Genomic DNA, 13,398 nt, shown 5'->3' with positions numbered 1-13,398 from the left:
AGAGAAAGCTATGTCAGGTCCAAAAGGAGAAAGACCATTGCTAATTGTGGTCATTTGGGAAGGCTTCAGAGTTGACAATTAATAAATACTTAATTGAGGAGGAAATGTCGTTTAAGTTGGGCTTTAAAAGAAATTCCTGGGGAAATAGCCAGATGAATGTGGAATGTTACATCAGAACTACTTTTTTTGTTGTTGTTAAGAAGTTTTGCTCTTTTTGGCTGACATTCCCTCCTTTCTCCTTCCTTCTCCATACACCCCCCTTGCCAAAGTTCTATTTCTGAATTTTTTTTTCCATCAACGAGGATAGGATTTGGAAGGAATGAGATTACAAAAGATTTTTTCTACTTGCACTGAACAAAATAAGATAGAATGGGATCTTGTCATTTTCTTAATTTATGCCCAAATTCCATACAGAAGCTGTTATTAAACCTCTCAGAATGAGTACTGCCTCAATACATCATAGTATACTAATAAAGAACTACTTCTGGGACAAAGGAGTGAAGCACTGTACTCTCTTAGCTATAAGAGTGACCTCATTCACTTCAAGGGGAGTGTTCAGGGAATAAAACACAAAATAAAAAAGGGAAGTCAAAGTCCCCAAAACCCAGATCAACTCACTGTCATGGACTGATAGACACCAATCTTCTAGAGTGGAGGACAGAATGCTACCCTCCCTCATGGGATCACAGAAAATTTAATGAAAAAATAATTGCTACATAGACATCCAAAGAAGTGAGAAATCTCATGGTTATCTCTCAATTTTAAATTGACGAAGCCCCACTCAGACATCCTAATTAAAGAGTTTCTTAATCGTTCTGAGGTATACAAATCCTTAAGAAACTGACCACAGAATGAAACTCTACCACCAGAGAATCAGAATTACAAAGCTAGTGGGTTCCTTAGAAATAACTAATCCAAAGTCATTTTTATTATTCAGAAATTTCTCTATTTCCCAGGATCATATTAAATACCCATTATCTGTTTGGCACTGTGCTAGGTCCTTTGAGACACAAAAGTAAAAAGACATTGATCATGAAGAGCTTGTGGGAACTGCAGAAGTCAGGGAAGGTTGGAGTTTGAGCTGGTCTTAAAGGATGAATAAATAGGCTTTGAATCATCAAGAGAGAAAGGAGTAATGAAACTAATCAGTTAGAGAATGTTGTTGGGTTTTTTTTTAGACAAGCAAATGTTTGCTATCAGCAACTATAACTCCTGAACAGAATCTGGCTGTCTCTGCCCATACCCATGCCTGGGATGCCTGCGGGGCTGTTGTTGATAAATGCCAGAGAGCCTCTAAAAATAACCCTGGTACACTCTCAGGCTCCCAAGTTCTCCTTTAATTATTTATTACCTAAGCTACAGATTCTGACATTCTAAAGACCAGTGACTTTTCAGGAGATGACTTCTTTAAGTCATTCTGGATAAGCAGGAATAGACAAGACCCCTGTTTATCTGTTGCTAATGTTTTTTCTTTGGTGGCAACCTACAATTCTGTCAACAAGTCCTGGGAGGTCCAAGCCAGTCTTTAGAAGACAACTCGAAATAAACAGCTCACTCAGAATAAAAAGCCAGGTTTATTTACTGAGCAGTCAGACAGCCTAAAGGCACCTGTCTTGCCATCCTTGTGACAAATCCCAACATTTGTGCCTTGGCAGGTGCATCGTGACTATTTTCTGGACATAGGAATGCTGTTGGACTTCTGTAACTTATCCATTCCAAAGAAAGCCAGAAGATACTGGCTTAAAAAGAAAACTGTGTCAAAATTAAAAACAAACCAGGAAAAGAGAGCTTTGGTAATGGAGCTAACCCGATACACGTAGGATTGTTCACACAACAGGTATTGGAAGGAGTGAGGAAAAATCGGATAACTCTCAAAGCTAAAAATAGTCACTGACTCATACTTGAATATGACCAGTGTCATTCTTCTCACGTGGCTAAATTCTAGGCCACATGTTGCTGTGAAATTAGCTTGGTCAGGACATTTTTTCAAAATAGTGGAAAGCCCCTTGTCCAGGACTGATGACTGCTTCTGTAAAAGCTGCAGGGAATGATTGTGAGAGCAATGACAGACAGTAATAGAAGTGGCAGCCGTGTTGTTATTTATCATGTTTTTCCCAGGGCCTAACATGATTTATTCCTCTGGTCTTTTTTTTATATGAAGTAAAATAAACAGAGATGAGAACATTGAAAATATGTGAACATATAAATATTAACCAGGATGTCAACATTTGGCTTGGCTACATGCCTTGTGAAACAAAGGAGATCACTTAATATGGTCCTTGATTTCCAAAGGAAAGATCCCATGGACAGACAGCTGCTGAATTAGCTTAGTTTTCTCTTCACAATATATATGACAAGCTACCATTCTTCTAGCTCCTAAGTTCATTCCTAAATGTTAGTGCTCTCCCCATAACAACTTAGTATTCAACCATCACATATCTAATCTCTTTAAACTTATTCTATATATGTATGTGTTTGTGTAAGCTCCTTGAGAGCAGATATTATTTCATTTTTTTGTATTTGTATTCTCAGCACCCAGCACAGTACCTAGCATATTTGGTTGTTGTTCTGTTGTTTCACTCATGTCCAATTCTCCATGATCATCCGTTGGGATTTTCTTGGCCAAGGTCTTGGAGTGATTGGTCATTTCCTTCTCTAGCTCATTTTATAGATGAGGAAACTGAGGCAAAGAGGGTTAAGTGATTTGCCCAGGGTCACATAGTTAGGGCAGGCTTTGAACTGGCTTTTCCACTGAGCCCCCTAGCATATGCCATAGAGTAAAAGCTTAAAAAATACTGATTGAGTCTTGAATAAATCTACTAAATATCTCTTATCTCTGATAGATGATAAATTCTTGAGGATAAGGACTATTTAATTTTTGTTTTTGTATTCCTACTGCCTAGTACAGTGGGGAAGGGGAATTAACAATTATTTACTGGTTGATTGATAGCTTTTCAACATGAGGCAGAATTAATGAAGAATCCCCAGGTACATTGTATAAAGCCATTCATTGCATATTAAAATAAAATAATCCCTGAATGAAGGAATTAATTTTTTTTAAAGATCTAAAGCACATTCATATCTAAATTGTAACAATTGCCAGTTGCATAACTAGACAAGTCTCTTAACCTCTCTGAGGCTGTTTCTGCCTGTGAGAAATTAGGATAATGATGTATATTTTCTGCCTCACAGGGTTTATGAGAGGAAAGTACTTCATACTCCTTAGAGCACCAGAGAAATGTTATTAGCAGTATTAGGCATTATTACAAGTTTTGATATTCATTCTATGAGGTTTGTGAAATTTGTTCACTAGTAGGTTGGATTTCAGTGAATAGACCTGGAGCCAAAAAGGCATGAATTCAAATCTGGCCTCTGATACATAATAGCTGTGTGACTCTGGGCAAGTTACTTAAACCTGTTTGCCTCAGTTTCCTCATCTGTAAAATGAGCTGAAGAAGGAAATGGCAAAAGCACTCCAGTATTTTTACCAAGAAAACCCTAAATGGGGTCATGAATCATCCTATATGACTGAAAAGACTAAACAAAAAATATTGAATTTCATATATAAATAAGAATGAAAATAATAAAAATATAATGCTGAAATTGAGGCAGCTAGATGGCACAGTGGATAGAGAACCAGACCTGGAGCCAGGAGAAACAATACCAGCAATGTAACCCTGGGCAAATCACTTAGCCCTGCTTGCTTCAGTTTTCTCATCTATAAAATGATCTGGAAAAAGAATACCAAAGGACTCGTTTCCAAGAAAACCCCAAATGGAGTCATGAAGAGTTGGACATGACTAATAAACTAAACAACAATAGAACTATAATTATTTTTAAAAGCATTTAACAAAGAACTCAGTTGTAATTTATGCTGACATAAGCCTCTGATCTCTTGGAGAGTAGAATATAATTAATAATCAGGAGCAAGTATATAGAGGGTAGGTATTGAAAAAATAATCATAAAGTATCTTTTCTTACAGAGCTGCCTAAGACTCAGAGAATTTATGAGCTTTCTCCATTATCAGACAGCTAGATAAGCATCAGAGGAAAGATTTTGATCAACAAGTGCACATCCAATTATAGTTTAAATTTGGGGTATCACAAAACTGCTGCAAAAACATGAAGCAGCAAAAGCAATATTATCTAATATTGACACCATACACAGGTTGAGGAAAAGAACATTTCAGGATGAAAAGACAAAAGCAAATAGACAGTTGTGGGGAGAAAGAGGAAATAGCTGTGAAAATGTCAAATTCAGATCAGTTAGAAGCCAGGACAGCAACCTCACAGAGTGAATCACTGGAAAGGTAGCAAAGGCAGTGAAAAAAAAACAAAAAACAAACAAACAAAAAAAAACCAGTCTTTATAGGGTACTTAATGAGCATGATTTAAATTAATAGTTTTAATAATTGTTTATCATAAGTAATTCAATTGAATGCAAATTTAATTGGTATTCAAAACACTTATATTTCCTGTTTTGCAGTTGGAAAAACTAAAGCATAACTAGGTAAGTTGACACTAGAAAGACTTCACAGAAATCCTCAGAGTTCTTTGTCTCCATAACTGTATTTCTTTCATCTACTCTTTTCTGTTCATTGCATTATTTATAAAAACATTTTCAAGCATGGTTGAAAAAAATATTAAACAGCAGCATATTTGGGCAAAGAGGAGCCTAATCTGCAATGTTACTTATTCCACATTCTTCTGTTCCGAAAGAATACATTAATTTATATTTGTTTTGTAGAGGGTAGAAAAGCAGTGGATAGAGTGTTAGGCCTGAAATCAAGAAAACCTGAGTTGAAATCCATTCTCACACATGTACTATGTGTGTGACCTTGAGCAAGATCACTTAAATTCTTATCTTTCTCAGTTTCTTTAGCAGTAAAATGTTGATAATTATTTGTCTTTCAAGGGTTACTATGAGAATCAAATAAAATAATATATGCAGTGTCCACAGTACCTGGTTCATGTTTATAACTATATAAATGCTATTATTGTTGTTATTATTATTATTATATAAAAAACTTAGTTTTTTAATTAAAATTAAAATATTAAGAAATAATGTATCTTCAGCTTAAGTCTTTTTCCATTTTTTTTTTCTCTTTAAGAAAATAAGTACATACATAGAATTCCCAATCCCTCTATTTTTGTCCACTTGCATTTTTGATTTCCTTCACAGGCTAATTGTACACTATTTCAAAGTCCAATTCTTTTTGTACAGCAAAGTAACTGTATGGACATGTATACATATATTGTATTTAACTTATACCTTAACATATTTAACATGTATTGGTCAACCTGCTATGGCAGGGGAGGGGAGGAGGGAAGGAGGGGAAAAGTTGAAACAAAAAGTTTTACAATTGTCAATGCCGAAAAATTACCCATTTCATATATCTTGTAAATAAAAAGCTATAATAAATAAATAAATAAAAGTTTTAAAAATAAAAAAAAAAAGAAAAGAAGCACAACAAAACTAAAGCTTTTATTGGGAAAATGGATCAAAGATGATAATTACATTTATCTTATGTGCAAGTAAGATCATTGCTTCTCCATCTACCTGAAGTGATTGGAACTAAGACCCACTTTAGGGCAGTGATTCCCCTGCATTCAAAATTAATGTGTTGGTCAAAGGAAGAAAACCAAGAGGCCAAGATTAGGCTCAGTAGAGCCAAGGTCAGATTCTTTTTTTTCCCTGAGGTAATTGGGGTTAAGTGACTTGCCCAGGGTCACACAGCTAGGAAGTATTAAGTATCCGAGACCAGATTTGAACTCAGGTCCTCCTGACTTCAGGGCTGGTGCTCTATCCACTGCACCAACTAGCTGCCCTCAAAGTCAGATTCTTTTCTTCCTGCCTATCTATCCTTCCCATGCCAGGTGAATTCACCAGTAAGACAAGTAAGCCTGTGTGCATGCTCATTCATCTAAGCCAAGTAACCTATCAAAAGTATCTTTGCAAAGCAAAATAGAAATTCGGTTTTTCATGCCAATTTCCTTTGTGTTTGCCATAGAAATATTCTCTTGCAAATTTTGACTTGAGATTTGTTTTTATGCAGTTTCAGAGCCCAGAACCATGGAATGAAAAGGATTCCCTAAAATATCACAGGGAGGTGAGGAGCCTTTGAGAGCTGTATCCCATTTGGAAACTTGAATGAAAGACCCCTCCCTCTAATTACTTCTATTTGTAAGTGCCTTTTGGTAATTTCTGTTGCATCATCAATACAAAACCCATTCATAGGATCCTCTGAGCATCTTTTCTATTTTCTTATGATCTTCATATGGAAGGAATACTGTAAATATGATTCAGAAAAGAAGATAAACAACTGAGAATAGATTGTCATAGACATGGTAATGTTGGGCCTATTGTGCTAGAGACTCAGTTTCTCAAACAGTAGTATAAATATAATTTATAAACCAATAACTTAGAATAATTAATGATATACTTATCCATACTTTTAAAAAAACATGTCAATCACTATAAAATCATAGATTTGGATCTAGAAGAGAACTAGATGATGCAGAAAATATTTAATCAGGAAGAACTGAGTTTAAATACTGCTAGGGGGACATATCAGCTTTATGACCTGGGCAAGTCATTTCACCACTGCCTGCCTCAGTTTCCTCATCTGTTAAATAGGGATAATAATAGCACCTAGCTCCTAGGGCTGTTGTGAAGCTAAAATGAGATAATATTTGTAAATCACTTTATTTTTTTTCTTTTTTTTTTTTTTCCCTGTTTTCCCACATTCCCTCCAATATTCCACATTATCTTTCCCTGTCACTCTAGCCAATCTGACAGGTGTGTAGTGGTATCTCAGAGTTGTCTTAATTTGCATTTCTCTGATTAATAATGATTTAGAGCATATTTTCATATGGCTAGAAATAGTTTCAATTTCTTCATCTGAGAATTGTCTGTTCATATCCTTTGACCATTTATCAATTGGAGAATGGTTTGATTTCTTATAAATTAGAGTCAATTCTCTATATATTTTGGAAATGAGGCCTTTATCAGAACCTTTGATTGTAAAAATGTTTTCCCAGTTTATTGTTTCCCTTCTAATCTTGTCTGCATTAGTTTTGTTTGTACAAAAACTTTTCAATTTGATATAATCAACATTTTCTATTTTGTGGTCAATAGTGATCTCTAGTTCTTCTTTGGTCATAAATTCCTCCTTCTTCCACAGATCTGAGAGGTAAACTATCCTGTGTTCCTCTAATTTATTTATAATCTCATTCTTTATGCCTAGGTCATGAACCCATTTTGACCTTATCTTGGTGTACGGTGTTAAGTGTGGGTCAATGCCTAGTTTCTGCCATACTAATTTCCAAGTTTCCCAGCAATTTTTGTCAAATAATGCATTCTTATCCCAAAAACTGGGGTCTTTGGGTTTGTCAAACACTATATTATTAAAGTTATTGGCTGTTTTCTCCTTTGAACCTAACTTATTCCATTGATCAACTAGTCTATTTCTTAGCCAATACCAGATGGTTTTATAATATAATTTTAGATCTGGTACAGCTAGGCCACCTTCATTTGATTTTTTTTTTTACATTAATTCCCTTGAAATTCTTGACCTTTTGTTTTTCCATATGAACTTTGTTGTTATTTTTTCTAGGTCATCAAAGTAGTTTTTTGGAAGTCTGATTGATATAGCACTAAATTAATAGATTAGTTTAGGTAGTTAGAAATCTTAAGGCACAAAATGTTTGTGGCAGCCCTTTTTGTAGTGGCCAGAAATTGGAAAATGAATGGATGCCCATCAATTGGAGAATGGCTAAATAAGTTGTGGTATATGAATGTTATGGAACATTATTGTTCTGTAAGAAATGACCAGCAGGATGAATACAGAGAGGCTTGGAAAGACTTACATGTCTGTAAGAAATGACCAGCAGGATGAATACAGAGAGGACTGGCGAGACTTACATGAACTGATGCTAAGTGAAATGAGCAGAACCAGGAGATCATTATACACTTCGACAACGATGTTGTATGAGGACATATTTTGATGGAAGTGGATTTCTTTGACAAAGAGACCTGAGTTTCAATTGATAAATGACGGACAAAAGCAGCTACACCCAAAGAAAGAACACTGGGAAACGAATGTAAACTATCTGCATTTTTGTTTTTCTTCCAGGGTTATTTATACCTTCTGAATCCAATTCTCCCTAAGCAACAAGAGAACTGTTCGGTTCTGCAAACATATATTGTATCTAGGATATACTGCAACATATCCAACATATAAAGGACTGCTTGCCATCTAGGGGAGGGGGTGGAGGGAGGGAGGGGGAAAAAAAAATCGGAACAGAAACGAGTGTCAATATAAAGTAATTATTAAATAAAAAATTAAAAAAAAAAAAGAAAGACTTACATGAACTGATGCTAAGTGAAATGAGCAGAACCAGGAGATCATTATACACTTCAACAATGATACTGTATGAGGATGTATTCTGATGGAAGTGGATTTCTGAGAAGATCTAACTCAGTTTCAATTGATCAAGGATGGACAGCTACACACAAAGAAAGAACACTAGGAAATGAATGTAAACTGCTTGCATTTTTGTCTTTCTTCCCAGGTTATTTCTACCTTCTGAATCCAATTCTTCCTGTGCAACAAGAGAACTGTTTGGTTCTGCACACATATATTATATCTGGGATATACTGTGACATATTTAACATATATAGGACTACTTGTCATCTGGGGGAGGAGGTGGAGGGAGGAAGGGAGGAGAAAAATCGGAACAGAAAGGAGTGCAAGGGATAATGTTGTAAAAAATTACCCAGGCATGGGTTCTATCAATAAAAAGTTATAATTATTTTTTTTAAAAAAGGGAAAAAAAAGAAATCTTAAGGCACTATTTAACTGATAGATATTATTGTGATGTCATGTAATCCAGTCCCATTCTTTTGCAGAATAATAGAGGTGTTCAATGATGTTCTGAAAGTGACATGGGTATTAAGTGGCAGAAGCAGGACTTGAGTCCAAGTCCTTTTATTCCAAATCTAGTGGGGTGGAAAGACTGGGGATAGGGATTGATTAATAGAAAGAAAAAGTCATAGATTCTATCAACTAATTATGAGTTGGCTACATGAGATACTTCCATTCCTACCATATAATAGTCAATATCCCATCTGGAGATTGATCACTTACAAGTTTACAAAATCCAAAAAGTTTTTCTAATAGTCTGACCAGAAAGTCTTTGCAAAAAAATTGATAGTAAGATTGCAGAGCTTCTGCAAAATTTTCCTAAGTAACTAAACTGCATATTTGGTTGCATGAGCGATGCTCAAGGCATATGTGACGTGGGAGTAGCTGAAGATAAATCAGCTCTCCAGCAGCTCATTTTGCTTGAAATCTTTAAGATTTGCAAAAGCCTTATGAGGTAGGCAATGGAGGAATTACCCTTATTTTAATAGATGAGAGAACTGAGACTCAAAATGGTGAAAGCCTTTCCCCCAATGTTCTACAGGTAGTAAGGATGAAAGCTGAGTTACAAATTCAATTTTCTGATTCCAAGATCAATATATTATAGCAATTTAAGAGTAGGGCTTATTGACAATCTGCTTTAAAAAAAAGATTTCTCAAAAAAGAGGGTATATGTATATGCCTGGTATCATTTACCACTGGAGACATTTTTTGGGAGGGGGCAGAAGATTTCTATGCCTGAGGAATTATTCTTTCTTCCTGTGAATTCTCATGTTACTCTGTTTGCCTCTCTTATCTCGTTTCACACTTTACTTTGAATTATATTTCTCTGTTCAAATATCTTATTCTTCCCTATTAAAATGTAAATTCGTAAATTATCCCATATTTTCTTCATCATCTATGTGCATTGTATACATTATGCATTTTTTATATTAGGCTTGCTAAATGATTTTAATTAAATTTGTCAAATTAAGCTCTATTTCGAAAGAAGCATCATTTTATGAAGCAATTTTACAATTATAACCATTATGATAATTTCTCCTTAACACAAAAGGCCCATGTATACTATCTTTTTTTATTCTGGCTCATTGCTCATAGCAGATAATCTAGGAATTGACATCACTCTCAGAAATGTAATCATGAGTTCCTTTTACAAGCACAGAGTCTCACAAGGTTCAAAATATAAACAGGTTTATTTAAAGCTTAAAGGAACCAAAAATAAAAATGATTTTAGCACTCACAGAAAATAGCACTATCCACTTGTAAGCAACTTATCCATTCCCCAAAGACCCACACAGACTTAGTCATTTACAGTAGAACTGTTCAAGGTAGGAACCCAGCAAGAATCACAAAAGTGGTCCTCTCCATTAGCACCTCCTGTTGCATCTTGCATCTCTTCTCAGCTCCCAGGAGATGGCAGTCATTTGCTGCTCTCCATGGCAACACCAATTTGCCTTCTTAGCTGCTTAGTTGTCCCTGAAGTTCTTCTAAATCTCCAGCAGATGGCAACATGTATTAATTAGTTAATTAATTAATTAGCACCCCCTCCCCACACATACATCTCCCCATCCCCATCTTTGTCTTTCTCTCAGTGAATCTTTTTTCATCATTCAGCAGATAGTAGTCAATCTAAGGCTCTCTGCCAGGTGTTATTATGGCTCCAAAAATCAGCTCCAACTGCTTCTATTTCTGGTGTCATCTCTAAAAGTGGTTTCTAATCCCAAAAATCCCACAGAAATTGACTTTATTAGGTTCTGGGATTACAAAAACAAGAATAAAAATCCCTATCCTCAAGAAGCTTAGAGTTTATCAGCACAAATAAGACCTGCTCGAACCAGGAGATCATTATATACCTCAACAATGATACTGTTTGAGGATGTATTCTGATGGAAGTGGATCTCTTCGATAAAGAGAGCTAATTCAGTTTCAATTGATCAAAGATGGCAGAAGCAGCTACACCCAAAGAAAGAACACTGGGAAATGAATGTAAACTGCTTGCATTTTTGTTTTTCTTCCCGGATTATTTCTACCTTCTGAATTCAATTCTCCCTGTGCAACAAGAAAACTGTTCGGTTCTGCACACGTATATTGTATCCAGGATATACTGTAACCTATTCAACATGTAAAGGACTGCTTGCCATCTGGGGGAGGGGGTAGAGGGAGGGAGGGGAAAAATCGGAACAGAAGTGAATGCAAGGGATAAGGCTGTAAAAAATTACCCTGGCATGAGTTCTATCAATAAAAAGTTATTAATATATATATAAACAAACAAACAAACAACAAAAAAATAAGACCTGCTCATAGAAGTACATAAAAAAAGTAAATAAAGGTTATGGGAGATGGAATGTTGTATATAAGAAGAGCAAATAAACTAGTTTGTCGGTTCATAAAAGGGATTTGTGTGTAATAAATCTGAAAAAAAAAAAAAGCAGAAAAATAAGAATCGTATAGTAAAGGGTTTTTAAATGTCCAGCAAGAAAGTCTACTTTTTTCCCTGTAGTCAGTGGTGAGCTAGTAAATTTAACAACCAGATTTAAAAAAAAGAAAAAAGTACAGAGAACTTGCTTTTTTTTTTTTTTACATATAACTTTTTTCCTTCAATTTCATGTAAACAAAACAATTTAAGATCTATTTTTTAAAGTTTTGAGTTCCAAAATCTCTCACTTTCTCCTTTCCCCTTTTTTTTCCTAGAAAAGGCAAAAATTAATCTAGATTATACATGTGCAATCATTAAAAAAATCATTTCCATATCACCTATATTGCAAAAAAAAAAAAAAAAAAAATCCTCAAGACTGTTTTTTAAAAAAAGTATGCTTCATTCTGTATTCAGATTCCATTAGTTTTTTTCCTCTGGAGGCAGATAGCATTTTTCATCATAAGTCTTTTGGAATAGTTTTGGATTATTTGTATTGTTGCTATACTTTATACAATGTTCTCTTCATCTGCTCATTTCACTTTTCACAAGTTCATATAAGTAGTTCCAGGTTTTTCTGAGAGCATTCTACTCATCATTTCTTATAGCATAATAGGATTTACAAAACTCCACAATCATATATCATAACTTGTTCAGCCATTCTTTGCCACCACAAAAAGAGCTGCCAGAAATATTTTTGTACATATATGTCCTTTTTTTTCTTTCAATTTCTTTGGGATACAGACCTAATAATGATATTGCTGGGTCAACCAGCAGGCACAGTTTATGGTCCTTTGGGCCTAATTCCAAATTGCTCTTCAGAATGGTTGGATTGGTTCATAATTCCACCAACAGTGCATTAGCATCACAAGATACATTGAATTATTAACATTTTTCTCCATCACTTTTTAAAGTCTGGACAATCAACAATATAGTAAATCAAGCCCTGATTTATTTCATTCTTCTTGTTCAGTCATGTCCAACTCTTTGTGACTGCTTTTGAGGTTTTTCCATCAAAGATACTGAAGTAGTTTGTTATTTCCTTCTCTAGTTCATTTTACAGATGAGGAAACTGAGATAAACAGGGTTAAGTGACCTCTCGAGGATCACTAAGCTAGTAAGTGTCTGAGGTTATATTTGAAATCGGATCTTTTTGACTACAGGCCTGGCACTCTATTCCCTGCACCACCTAGCATTTGCCAATTTCTGAGATATAAATGCTCTGAAAATTGTGAGAAAAATTCTTTCAATCATACTATAGCACATCAATCAATGCATGCTTAATCTAATTGTCACATTGCCTAGTCCACATCTCTCCATCTTCACTAGCATGAGTTACTTAATATGCCTTTATGATCTTCTTAAACTATAACCACAGCATTCTAATCACATATTGTCTCACCTATTAGATTATCCTTGAGGGCAGGGACTGTCGTTAGCCAGCTTTTGCATTCCTAGTACATTTAGCACATAGTAGGCACTTAATAAGTGCTTGTTGCATTTAATTGAATTGTCTTCATTGTCTAGTTTAATAATCTTGTTAAAATACTAAGATTTACATAGCTCTTCAAGATTTGCAACGTATTTTACGCATATTATCTTATTTGATTTATTTGCTATTTGCCTTTCATTCTTAAAGAAGATCTTGATATCAGGGAAGTGATATCATGGCATAAAAGTGAATTGGATTGAAGTGAGGGAGGGCTGGGCAAGGTCACCAGCCTCCTTTTCTCCTCCAGAATCATCTAGGTCCAGTGTATATCCAGTGGGATATACATGAGGAGATGGCCCTAGATGCAGTGGGAGACCTTGGCCTTTTAAAGCTAAAGTCATTAACAGGTCTCAATTTGACTGTGGCAAAGCCCAGTGATTAAGGCTACCTAGTCCAAGAAAAAACAAAAACAAGAAACAATCTGGGAGGGCAAGACCCTAAGGGTTTGGGGCTGAAATGAATGAATAAATGAATGAAAAAACATATATTAAGGTAGATATTATGATTATCTCCATTTTACAGATGAGGAAACTGAGGCAAACAGCGGTCAAGTGGTTTGCCCAGAGTCA

The sequence above is a fragment of the Antechinus flavipes genome, chromosome 3 (genome assembly GCF_016432865.1).
Source record: "Antechinus flavipes isolate AdamAnt ecotype Samford, QLD, Australia chromosome 3, AdamAnt_v2, whole genome shotgun sequence".
Lineage (NCBI taxonomy): Eukaryota > Metazoa > Chordata > Mammalia > Dasyuromorphia > Dasyuridae > Antechinus > Antechinus flavipes.
The sequence above is the reverse complement of the archived record's forward strand: the minus strand, read 5'-3'. Positions refer to the sequence as shown.